Source organism: Ovis canadensis, chromosome 5 (genome assembly GCF_042477335.2).
Source record: "Ovis canadensis isolate MfBH-ARS-UI-01 breed Bighorn chromosome 5, ARS-UI_OviCan_v2, whole genome shotgun sequence".
In the NCBI taxonomy this organism is placed as follows: Eukaryota; Metazoa; Chordata; class Mammalia; order Artiodactyla; family Bovidae; genus Ovis; species Ovis canadensis.
Genome location: NC_091249.1, coordinates 61981721 through 61994349, shown reverse-complemented (window position 1 = coordinate 61994349; position 12629 = coordinate 61981721). Strand labels below are relative to the sequence as shown.

The window sequence follows — 12629 nt, the reverse complement described above, 5'->3', positions numbered from 1 at the left end:
CCAGTAAATAAGATAAAGTGGAAGAGTACCATGTATGTTAATTCATAATTTCAAAATATGAGTTATTATGTGTTATGTACCTGATGTCTGTTAAAAAACCACACACACACACATACATATATACTGAAAAGAAATATGGAGAATCCATCCTATAGGGTCTTCCAAAAAGAAATTAAAATCACCACATCAGCCTACATCTGTGGTGGGATTTTCTCTGCAGTAACATTTGAGTAATTATCCTATGTCCAGCCTAAGGCTTGGTGAAATCAGGTTAGGCAGCAGCCCCAACAAAGTATTCTGACATTCTACTATCTAAATCTCTATTACATTTTATAATCTGCAGAGTGCTCTCCCACATCAGAACATGCTTTCCTGCCGTTTACTCAGAGTTACCTCTTTGGATTCTTGAACCTGAGATCATAGGTCCCTTTATGAATGTCTTTGGTGATTTAGTATGCTCAGAGTATTGTTATACTTAATATTCTCCTGAAATTAGATTGTGTGATACTAAATCTTTCCTAATCATTGAAATGACAACAAGGCATAAATATAACCTGGAGGGTCAAATCCATTTTCAGAATATAAGAGCTATATGAACACAATTCCCTCTTTGTTATCTGTCTTAGAAAGTGAATGAAATTTTGGCCAATTCTACCAAGCTATAGGAATAACCAATTTTCAGAGAAGTAGGATACACTAAAATGTTTGTTGTTTTAGTCTCTAAGTCATGTCCAACTCTTTGTGACTCATGGACTGTATCTACCAGGCTCCTCTGTCTATGGGATTTCTCAGGCAAGAATCTTGGAGTAGATTGCCATTTCCTTCTCCAGGGGATATTCCTGACCCAGGGATCCAACACGCATCTGCATTGGCAGGTGGATTCTTTACCACTGAGCTACCTGGGAAGCCCAGGTCCTAAAACTACCCTGTTCAGTTTAGTTCAGTCGCTCAGTCGTGTCCGACTCTTTGCGACCCCATGAACCACAGCACGCCAGGCCTCCCTATCCATCACCAACTGCCGGAGTCTACCCAAACCCATGTCCATTGAGTTGGTGATGCCATCCAACCATCTCATCCTCTGTCGTCTCCTTCTCCTCCTGCCCTCAATCTTTCCCAGCATCAGGGTCTTTTCAAATGAGTCAGCTCTTCGCCTCAGGTGGCCAAAGTATTGGAGTTTCAGCTTCAATATCAGTCCTTCCAATGAACACCTAAAGGACTGATCTCCTTTAGGATGGACTGGTTGGATCTCCTTGCAGTCCAAGGGACTCTCAAGAGTCTTCTCCAGCACCACAGTTCAAGAGCATCAATTCTTCAGCACTCAGCCTTCTTCACAGTCCAACTGTCACATCCATACATGACTATTAGAAAAACCATAGTCTTGACTAGATGGACCTTTGTTGGCAAAGTAATGTCTCTGCTTTTTAATATGCTGTCTAGGTTGCTCATAACTTTCCTTCCAAGGAGTAAGTGTCTTTTAATTTCATGGCTGCACTCACCATCTGCAATGGTTTTGGAGCCCAGAAAAATAAAATCAACCACTGTTTCCACTGTTTCCCCATCTATCTGCCGTGAAGTAATGGGACCAGATGCCATGATCTTAGTTTTCTGAATGTTGGGCTTTAAGCCAACTTTTTCACTCTCCTCTTACACTTTCATCAAGAGGCTCTTTAGTTCTTCTTCACTTTCTGCCATAAGGGTGGTATCATCTGCATATCTGAGGTTAGTGATTTTTCTCCTGGCAGTCTTGATTCCAGCTTGTGCTTCCTCCAGCCCAGCATTTCTCATGATGTACTCTGCATATAAGTTAAATAAGCAGGGTGACAATATACAGCTTTGACGTACTCCTTTCCCTATTTGGAACCAGTCTGTTGTTCCATGTCCAGTTCTAACTGTTGCTTCCTGACCTGTATACAGTTTTCTCAAGAGGCAGGTCAGGTGGTCTGGTGTTCCCATCTCTTTTACAATTTTCCACAGTTTATTGTGATCCACACAGTCAAAGGCTTTGACGTAGTCAATAAAGCAGAAATAAGTGTTTTCTGAAACTCCCTTGCTTTTTCGATGATCCAGTGGATGTTGGCAATTTGATCTTTGGTTCCTCTGCCTTTTCTAAAACCAGCTTGAACATCTGGAAGTTCACAGTTCACGTATTGCTGAAGCCTGGCTTGGAGAATATTGAGCATTACTTTACTAGCATGTGAGATGAGTGCAAATGTGCAGTAGTTTGAGCATTCTTTGGCATTGCCTTTCTTTGGAATGGGAATGAAAACTGAGCTTTTCCTTTCCTGTGGCCACTGCTGAATTTTCCAAAACTACCCTGAGTATAACTTAATGCTTTTGATTCCTAAAATATATTTAGGAACTTGGGACTTCTATGCAACTGAATCTTTCAGAGAATTGAAACAAACCTGTGAGTGCCAAAAGATTTAAAATGATAAAAGCAGTAGATGCTTAGGGCAAAAACTCTAAAAATTCAGAGTACGGAAGGTATAAAATGAAAAACAAAAGTTGATCCTTTCCTCCTTAAACCTACTAGAGGAAGAAGAACAAACAAAACCCAAAGTTATTAGAAGGAAAGAACTCAAAAAAGATAAGAGCAGAAATAAATGAAATAGAGATTGAAAAAACAATAGAAAAGATCAATGAAACTAAAAGCTGATTCTTTGAAAAAATAAACAAAATTGATAAACCTTAATGAGACATTATGAAAAAAAAGGAGAGAAGCCAAATCAATAAAAGCAGAAATGAAAAAGGAGAAGTTATAACTGTCACCACAGAAATACAAAGAATCATAAATGACTTCTGTGATCAACTGTATGCCAATAAAATGGACATCCTAGAAGTAATGGGCAAATTCTTAGAAAGTTTCAGTCTCCCAAGATTGAATCAGAAAGAAATAGAAAATATGAACAGACCAATCACTAGTACTGAAGTTGAACCAGTAACTTAAAACCTCACAGCAAATAGAAGTCCAGGCCAGATGGTTTCACAGGTGAATTCTAACAAACATTTAGACAAGAGTTAATACCTATCCTTCTAAAAATATTCCAAAAAATTTCAGAGGAAGGAACACTTCCAAACTAATTCTATGAGGCCACCATCGCTCTGATACCAAAACCAGACAAAGCTATCACAAAAAAGAAAATTATAGGTCAGTATCACTGATGAATATAGATGCCAAAAATCCTCAACAAAATACTAGCAAACCGATTCCAACAATACAGTAAAAGGATTAAACACCATGATCAAGTGGGATTTATCACAGGGATGTGAGGGATTTTCAGTATCCAGAAATTAATCAATGTGATATATCACATTAACAAACTGAAGAATAAAAACCATGTGATCATCTCAGTAGATTAAGAAGAACCTTTGGATAAAATTCTATATTCATTTATGATTAAAAAGAAAAACTCTAGATAGTGGGCATAGAAGATACCTGACTCAACATAATAAAACCCATATGTGATAATCTCACAGCATATTCAGTGATGAAAAGCTGAAAGAATTCCCTCTAAGATCAGGAACAAGAGAAGAATGCCCACTCTTGATACTTCTATTCAACATAGTTTTGGAAGTCTTAGCCACAGCAATCAGGGAAGAAAAGGAAATAAAAGGAATCCAGATTGGAAAGGAAGAAGTAAAACTGTCAGTCTTTGCAGATGACATGATACTATACATAGAAAATCCGAAAGCACCACCAGAAAACAAACTATCATCAATTAATTTGGTAAAGTTGCTGAATACAGAATTAATATACAGAAATCTGTTGCATATCTGTACTCTAACAGCAAAATATCAGAAAGAGAAATTAAAGAAACAATCCCATTTATCACTGAATCAAAGAGGATAAAATATTTAGGACTAAACCTACCTAAGGAAGCAAAAGATCTGTACTCTGAAAACTATAAGATGCTGATGAAAGAAACTGAAGACCACACAAACAGATGGAAGGGTATACCGTGTTCTTGGATTGGAAGATTCAGTACTGTTAAAATGACCATTCTACCAAAGGCAGTCCACAGATTCAGCACAATCCCTATCAAATTACCAATGGTGTTTTTCACAGAACTGGAACAAAAATTTTTAAAATTTGTATGAAAACACAAAAGACCCCTGATAGCTGAAAACAATCTTGAGAAAGAATGGACCTGGAGGGATCAGGTACCCTATGGTTTTTCCAGTAGTCATGTACAGGATATAAGAGTTAGATCATAAAGAAGGCTGAGCACCAAAGAACTGATGCTTGAAACTGCAATAATTAAAACAGAATGGTACTGGCACAAAAGCAGACATATAGATCAATGGAACAGGATGGAAAAGGACCCATGCATTCTTGGTCAATAAATCTGTGGCGAAGGAGGCAAGAATATACAATGAAGAAAAGGTGGTCTCATCACCTTGATACCAAAACCAGACAAAGACAAAACACACACACACACACACACACACACACACAAACTACAGGCCAATATCACTGATGAACATAGATGCAAAAATCCTCAAAAAAAATTTAGCAAACAGAATTCAGCAACACATCAAAAAGCTCATACACCATGATCAAGCTGAGTTTATTCTGGGGATGCAAGAATTCTTCAATATATGCAAATCAATGAATGTGATACACCATATTAAAAAATTGAAAGATAAAAACCATTTGATAATCTCAATAGATGCAGAAAAAGCATTTGACAAAACTCATCACCCATTTATGATTAAAACTTCAAAAACTGGGAATAGAAGGAACCTACCTCAACATAGTAAAGGCCATATATGATAAGCTTACTGCAAACATTATTCTCAATGGTGAAAAACTGAAAGCATTCCCCCTAAGATCAGGAACAACACAAGGCTGTCCACTTTCACCACTGTTATTCAACATAGTTCTGGAAGTCCTAGCTACAGTAAATTAGAGAAGAAAAAGAAATAAGAGGAATCCAAATTGGAAAAGAAGAAGTAAAGCTGTCACTGTTTGCAGATGACATACTGTACACAGAAAACCCTAAAGATAGTATGAGAAAATTACTAGAGCTAATTAGTGAATTTAGCAAAGTTGTGGGATACAAAATCAATACACAGAAATCACTTGCATTTCTATATACCAACAATGAAAAATCAGAAAGAGAAGTTAAGGAATCAATCCCCTTCACCATTGCAACAAAAAGAATTAAATATCTAGGAATAAACTTACCTAAGAAGACAAAAGAACTGTATACAGAAAATTATAAGACACTAATGAAAGAAATCAAAGATGACATAAACAGATGGAGAGAGATACCATGTTCCTGGATAAGAAAAATCAATATTGTGAAAATTACATCCAGCCCTATCATTTCATGGCAGAGGAGATGGGGAATGTAAACAGTGACAGACTTTATATTTTTGGGCTCCAAAATCACTGCAGGTGATGACTGCAGCCATGAAGTTAAAAGATGCTTACTCCTGGGAAGAAAAGTTATGACCAACCTAGACAGCATGTTAAAAAACAGAGACATTACTTTGCCAACACAGGTCCATCTAGTCAAAACTATGGTTTTTCTAGTAGTCATGTATGGATGTGAGAGTTGGACCATTAAGAAAGCTGAGCACTGAAGAATTGATGCTTTTGAACTGTGGTGTTTGAGAAGACTCTTGAGAGTCCCAGAGTCTCAAGGAGACTGCAAGGAGATCAAGCCAGTCAATCCTTGAGGAAATCAGCCCTGAATATTCATTAGAAGGACTGATGCTGAAGGTGAAGCTCCAGTATTTTGGCCACCTGATGCGAAGTGCTGATTCAGTGAAAAAAACCCTGATGCTGGGAAAGATTGAAGGCAGGAGGAGAAGGGAACGACAGAGAATGAGATGATTAGATGGCATCACTGACTCAATGGACATGAGTTTGAACAAACTCTGGGAGATGGAAAAGGACAGGGAAGCCTGTTGTGCTGTAGTCCATGGAGTTGCAAAGAGTTGGATGTGACGGAATAGCAACAGCAGCTAACACCATATACAAAAATAAACTCAAAAACGGGTAAAATACCTAAATGTAATACTGGATACTGTAAAACTTCTAGAGAAAAACTCGGACAGGACATTCTTTGACATAAATCACAGCAATATATATTTTTTGGATACATCTCCTAGAGTAATGGAAACAAAACCAAAAATAACCAAATGGGACCTAATTGAACTTACAGGCTTCAGCACAGCAAAGGAAACCATAACAGTATAAAAAGACGACCTACAGAATGAGAGAACATATTTGCAAGTAATGCAACTAACAAGGGATTAATTTCCAAAATATACAAACAGCTCATGCAACTCAATATAAAAAACCAAACAGCTCAATTAAAAAATGGGCAGAAGATCCAAATAGACATTTCTCCAAAGAAGACATACAGATGGCCAAAAGGCACATGAAAAGATGTTTAACACTGCTAATTATTAGAGAAATGCAAATCAAAATCACAATGAGGTATCATACCAATCAGAAAGGCCATCATCAAAAAGTCTACAGATAAATGCTGGAAAGGGTGTGGAGAAAAGCAAACCCTCCTACACTCTTGGTGGGAATGTTAGTTGGTGCATCCACTATGGAAAACAGTATGGAGGTTCCTCAAAAAAAAAAAAAAAAAAATAGAACTGCCATATGATCCAGTAATCCCACTCTTGGGCGTATATCCAGAAAAGATAAAACTCTAATTAGAAAGGTACATGCACTCCAGTGTTCATTGCATCTCTACTTGCAGCAGCCAAGACATGGAAGCAACCAAAGTGTCAACAGAGGAATGGAAAAAGATGTGGTGTGTGTAAATATAACTAACTATTACTCAGTCATTAAAGAACAAAATAATGCCATGTGCAGGAACATGAATAGATCTACAGATTATCATACTAAGTGAAGTAAGTCCACTAAGAGAAGTAAGACAGAGAAAGACAAATATCATGTGATATCATTTATATGTGAAATCTAAAATAGTAATCCAAATGAACTTATTTATAAAAGAGAAATAGACTCACAGACATGGAAAACAAACTTATGGTTGCCAAAGGGGAAAGTGGGGGGAGGGATAAATGTGGAATTTGTGATTAATAGATACACTCTATTAGACATAAAATAAATAAACAACAAGGACCTACTGTATAGCGCAGGGAACTATATTCAATATCTTATACTGACCTACAATGGAAAAGAATCTGAAAAAGAAGCTGAATCACTTTGCTGTATACCTGAAATATTATAAATCACATATATTTCAATAAAAAAATTAAAAAAGCTTATCCCTTCTAGTTTCTAATTTCTATTTTTAACAGTTTTTAATATCCTTTATGTGCTGTGCTATGCTTAATCATGTCTGACTCTTTGTGGCTCCATGGACTGTAGCCTGATAGACTCCTTTGTCCATGGGGATTCCCAGGCAAGAACACCAGAGTGGGTTCTCATGCCCTCCTCCAGGGGATCTCCCCAACCCGGGGATCAAACCCAGGCCTCCTGCATTGCAGGTGGATTTTTTACTGTCTGAGCCACTTATATATGTAATTATACATTCATACAGCTATATATATATATATATAATTTCATTTTATTTTTTCATAAATACAATCATACTATTTATAGTATTCTACACTTTGCCTTTCCACTTAATATGTCTGGGTCATCATTTGATAATAGCACACAAAAATCTAATTCATTCTTCTGAATTCCTACATAGAATTTTTATATGGTTTATAATAATGTAGTCATTTTCCTGTTGCAGAATATCTGGATTATTAAAAACAATACTTAAGTGAGCATCTTTATAAATACACCTTTGAATGCTTTTGTAAGTTTATCTATAGCAGTGGAATTACAGGGGAAAAATATGCATTTTGAAGTTTAATAGTTAGGGCCAAATTCCCCTTTTCTAAAATGATACATTCTCAGTAGTTATTTGAGAATCATTCCTTACAGTCCTTATAATTTGACATATTATCATTTTGTAAACCTGCATTTCTTTAATCTTGAATGAGGTTGTATATCTTTTGTGTGTTTATTAGTCACTTTTGCTTTCTACTCTTGAAAAATGCCTGTTGAGAAATATGATCTTCCAAACTGCACATGGACTTCCCTGGTGACTCAATCGGTAAAGAATCCGCTTGCAGTGTGGGAGATGTGGGTTCGATCCCTGAGTTGGGAAGATCCCCTGGAGGAGGGCATGGCAACCTGCTCCAGTATTCTTGCCTGGAGAATCCCCAAGGATAGAGGAGCCTGGCAGGCTGCAGTCTATGGGGCAGCAAAGAGTCGGGCACAACTGAGAGACATGAGACATTCAAATTGCACATAAAACATTAATGATGTGTTTTTACAACTATACTTTTACAGTTAGACTTCATTCAAAGAGAATATTTAATAATCTTTTAGATTCTTGAGATTATTTTTCATTATTTTTTTAATGCAATATGTTATCATACTAAATATCCAATGTTAAGATGATGACATTTAGTCTTTCTGTTTGATTTAATGAACAGTTGTATCTTACCCAGACTTCAATCTAATTTGAGCCTTGTGCAAGTTTGGAAAATTCCTGGAGTGGAAAGCTCAAAAAAAAAAAAAAAAAAAGAAGAAGAAGAAAAGAAAAGAAAAAGTAAGGGGATGGATATGTGTGATAGGTGACTTCATTCCCTGCTCTGTCAAAACAATACATACCTTCCTCCCACTTTGGTGAGAAATAACCTTGGGAATAAATTTATACCTGTGTGTGCAATTCTGAGTTTAGGGCTAATGCCTGGTGTGGTGTATGCTGTTTCTGCCACACTGTGGCTTCTAAAGAAATGTCCAAGAAAAACAACAATAATGCTGGTATTTGGTTTGTCATTTGTGGCTCAGGGCATCAGTAGGGCACAGAGCAGAATTCTTGCTGAGGAATATGATCCTTGATTCTAAATTTATCTTTGTGGAGCAGCTTTTAAATATGAGGACAGCTGGTGTTGGATAAATCTGTCCTCACAAGCTGTATGAGATTGAAATAAAGTTAAATATTTGGGGTTAAATCCAAATGGAAAAACGTGGAAAGTACTGATTAATCTTTGATGCTTCACTTTCTGCATCTTGGTAAACAGGCACTAACTATTCACTGTGAACTCCTAGCAACAGTCCAGTTTGAAATTTAAGACAGGGAGAATGTGTGCACTAGTTGAAGTTCTAACATTTCATAAAAGGTAAAACACAATTCTTTCTTTTCATGCCATCCTCCACCCTGCTGATAAAAATGATAGGCTATCCATATCTGTTTTTGTTAGCTACCTTTCTTTCGTGTCTTTCTCCTCCAAGTAAAATATTGCTACCAGTGAGATAGTGAGGCCCACATGGGTTAGGATAATGATCCTCTGTGGCCTCTCAAAATCTGTGAGTGATGGGACCCCAAACTCCTAATAGATTCTCCCCAGGTGATTAAATGTCTTGCTAATTGCTAAGGGATAAATAAGGGTGGTGAGCTCAGAGAACAGTCCCGTTGCTAGCTTTTCTTTAGCTGACTGGATTACTAAGGTAGAAAAGCACTAAAAATAAGTCAGGGCACAGATTCTCCTGCCAGGGTTTGAGTATTGAGATAACTTGTCTTCTCGGCTGGTGTTGACATCATCTATTCTAATGTGCACTGAAAATAGGAGTCAGAGTGAGAAACATATTTGGCCATGGACTAGTGTCAGTAAAAGTCTGTAGCCCTGTACTTACTGCTGCTTCTTGTCAGACTTAACTAATTAGTTTCTCCAACTCATGTGGGAGAGAGCTAAATACCTCAGGGTGAGAACTCGAAACAAACACAGGGCCAGTCTCAGGGGAAATCACTCAATCTCTTCCAGTTTCAAATATAACTTTGCTAGGTCTCTTCCATGTCAGTTGGGATTCAGTGTTTCCCCCAAGGGATCAGAGTCCACCAGGGTTGAAAAGTGGGAAGACCTCTCTAATTCTAGGACTTGAAGGTTTCACAATCACCAAGTTACCTGACATGGAATAGATTCTTGATGCTGAATTTCTCTTTCTGTTGTTGCTTCAGATGTCTTAGGAGAGAACTTTCGCTGGTCAGAATTACTCTGTGGATTTTGTTTGAACTCAAATGGAGGGGAAATTCATGGAAATCACTACCTTCTTTATATTTATCCCTATTCTCTTTTCATTTTATAGAAAGTTGTCTCTTTGGAGTAATACTGGAATAATACTGTCTCACACTCATTAAGTACTTGATACTCAAGAAACACTTTCACACATTTGTCTTGTGACCTTCAGAACAAGTCTTTAAGGAAGACTGATGTTATTATCCCCTTATTAACTGCTAGACTTAGAAAAGCCAACAGATTGAGACACTGGCAATGATTGGTATTAAGAGTCCTGGGAGCTCTGGAATTTCTTGGTCTACTCAGCAATGTGCAGATTGACCCAGGGCCCTTTCTCCGAGCCTGGAGATTTTTTCTATTTTTATAAAATAACATATTTAAATGTTTCTATAAAAATGCATTTTAATTTTAGAAAACTTGAAAAATATGGCAGAAAAGTGAGAGAAAAAAATCAGCCACACACCCAAGTACACAAAAACAAATTCCTTTGGTTTCCTTAGGTTTTTTGACTAAATCTGTGGGCTGGAAGGCGAGATGAAGTAGATATTCAGTAATGCTGATATCTATCTACCCATTTCCCTGCATTTAGCATAATATATATTATAGACATTTTAGTTAAGCTACCTCCAAGGATCCTTTGCAGGCAGGTGTTTGTGCTAAACATTTTGAACTGAGCTTTAAAAAGTGCCATCTCAGGTAGAGACCAGCTATTCACTGTTGTCCTTTCATTATTCTTTTTTTTTTTTCTTTCCTCCACAAAACCCTCTTCCTTTCCTCTGGCTGTGTCAGTACAACCTCTCTTCATCTTTCCCCCTGCTAGTTGTAATTTCCAGTCTTAAAGTCACCAGCAACATTTTTGCAGACCTTTCTTCAAATTCTGCCTGGCTTCTTCAGAGTAGAGTAAAGGGCCAGGTAACACTGATGCAATGAAAGGGCTGTTCTTTCTCTGGTATGCCATGCCCTTGACCTGGCACTGAAAAGGTACATCTGACCAAGAGGACTGCTGGAAAGTGCAGGGACTATAGCAGCTCCAGATGTTTGGAGCCAGGAAATGTTGAGTTCCAGTATATCTTTGAACCCTCTCTTGTGTTTTTCTTAGTGCTTTAATAATAGATTTTAGGCAAGTGTTCTTTGACAAGTGTATGAGTGAGTGAGTGAGTGAGTGAGTGAATATATTTGGTCCCGTGAGTTGAGGTGGGAAGTCACTGTACTGACTTCCTATAAATTAAAAGCATGGGGATTATATTCCCCATGTCCTGAGCCCAAGGAATTAGAATATTTGACTTTCCTCATCTGTAGGATCACTATGATATGAGAAAACCCAGCCAACCAGCAGCCTTGGTTTCAAAGGTACTCACAGCCTCCACGTTGTCTGTCTGCTTTTCTGCTCCTGTTGTCCTCACAGGAAGAGCCCCTCGCGGCTGGGTTTGTTTGAGGTAGATCCCTGCTCTCTGGCAAGGAGGGGCATAAACTGGAATGACAGCTGTCAGAAGAGAGGCTAGGGTATCAACTGGAAGGACTGTGGAAGGGTCTCCCTATTCCACTGTATTTCTATTAATCACAGTTGGGGAGTACCCATCCTTACAACAGAAGACTGAGGGATATGTGACCCTGAATTAACCACTGATAGTTATACATCAAATCTAAATGGAAACTGGGGTATAAAAGACAGGGCAGAAGCCAGAGTCTCATGGTGAGTGAAGCATTTTTAGCTGGAATGTAAAGAATTTTGGTATTGGCATTTCAAGGAAATTCAAACTGCCCTTCCTCTCAATCCAGAAGACAGGAGATAGCTCACAGTTGCTTGGGTCAGGATTACAATTTTACTGATTTCAGAAATGTAATATTAATCTCAGTATTGACTTTGATGGAGGATCTATGCAGGGGTTGTAGATCTTTTTGAGGTGGTATGTAAAACAGCACATTTTTTCTTTGAAGCTTGACTTCTGCTTTACATGCCGTTTGTAGATACGCTTTTGATTGTGCTGAATTGATCAATACACCTAAAATACAATATAAAGAGTTTAGATCCAATAAATGGGGAAACTTCTTGTTATCATGAATAAGCTGAAGATCTCTGTGATAAGTATAGACTTTCACTCTGTCATAAATTACGATTAAGCAGCAAGCTTTCTTGAGGAGCTGCTGTGTGCCCAGTACTGAGCGGCTAAAGAATGCTATGGAAGAGCTAACAAAAGGAAGAAATATAGATGTCATGCTACATTTACAGTAAACTAAGGGAATCCCAAGTTCAGTCCTTAGTGTCCGAGTAAGTAATCCAAAAGTAAATGATGCAACAGTACTATAGTACAATACAGTAAACTAGCAAGTGCAGTTGATCGCAGCTCCACATGCAGGGTATAAAATTTCCAAAGCCGTTCAATTCAGCCAGTATTTTTTTGAGCATCTCATGTAGGTCAACTACCTTCTTTTCTTTTCATAGCTCTAGACTACTTCTCTGTCTAGTTTTATTAAGTTGTTTAAAAATTAAATGATGCTTTTTGGTTGACAGAAGCTGGAGAAATTCAGTATAATCCTATTTCCAGTAGTAGTGTAAAAAG

The 12629-nt window shown here is 37.6% G+C and overlaps 1 protein-coding gene across 13 annotated transcripts in view; it reads right to left on the bottom strand.

Annotated features, from left to right (window-relative positions):
- Positions 1 to 11717, bottom strand: part of MYOT (myotilin) — a 64007-nt gene extending 52290 nt beyond the window's left edge. For 7 of the 13 annotated variants that reach the window (XM_069592127.1, XM_069592130.1, XM_069592132.1 and 4 more), the window contains exon 1: positions 11427 to 11707. The gene's annotated coding sequence lies outside the window, so the exon portion shown is untranslated. Of the gene's footprint in view, positions 1 to 8495; positions 8541 to 11426 lie in introns of all 13 variants that reach the window. The other 6 variants (XM_069592128.1, XM_069592131.1, XM_069592134.1 and 3 more) reach the window with 4 other exon arrangements.
- Between the last annotated feature and the right edge of the window lie 912 nt (positions 11718 to 12629).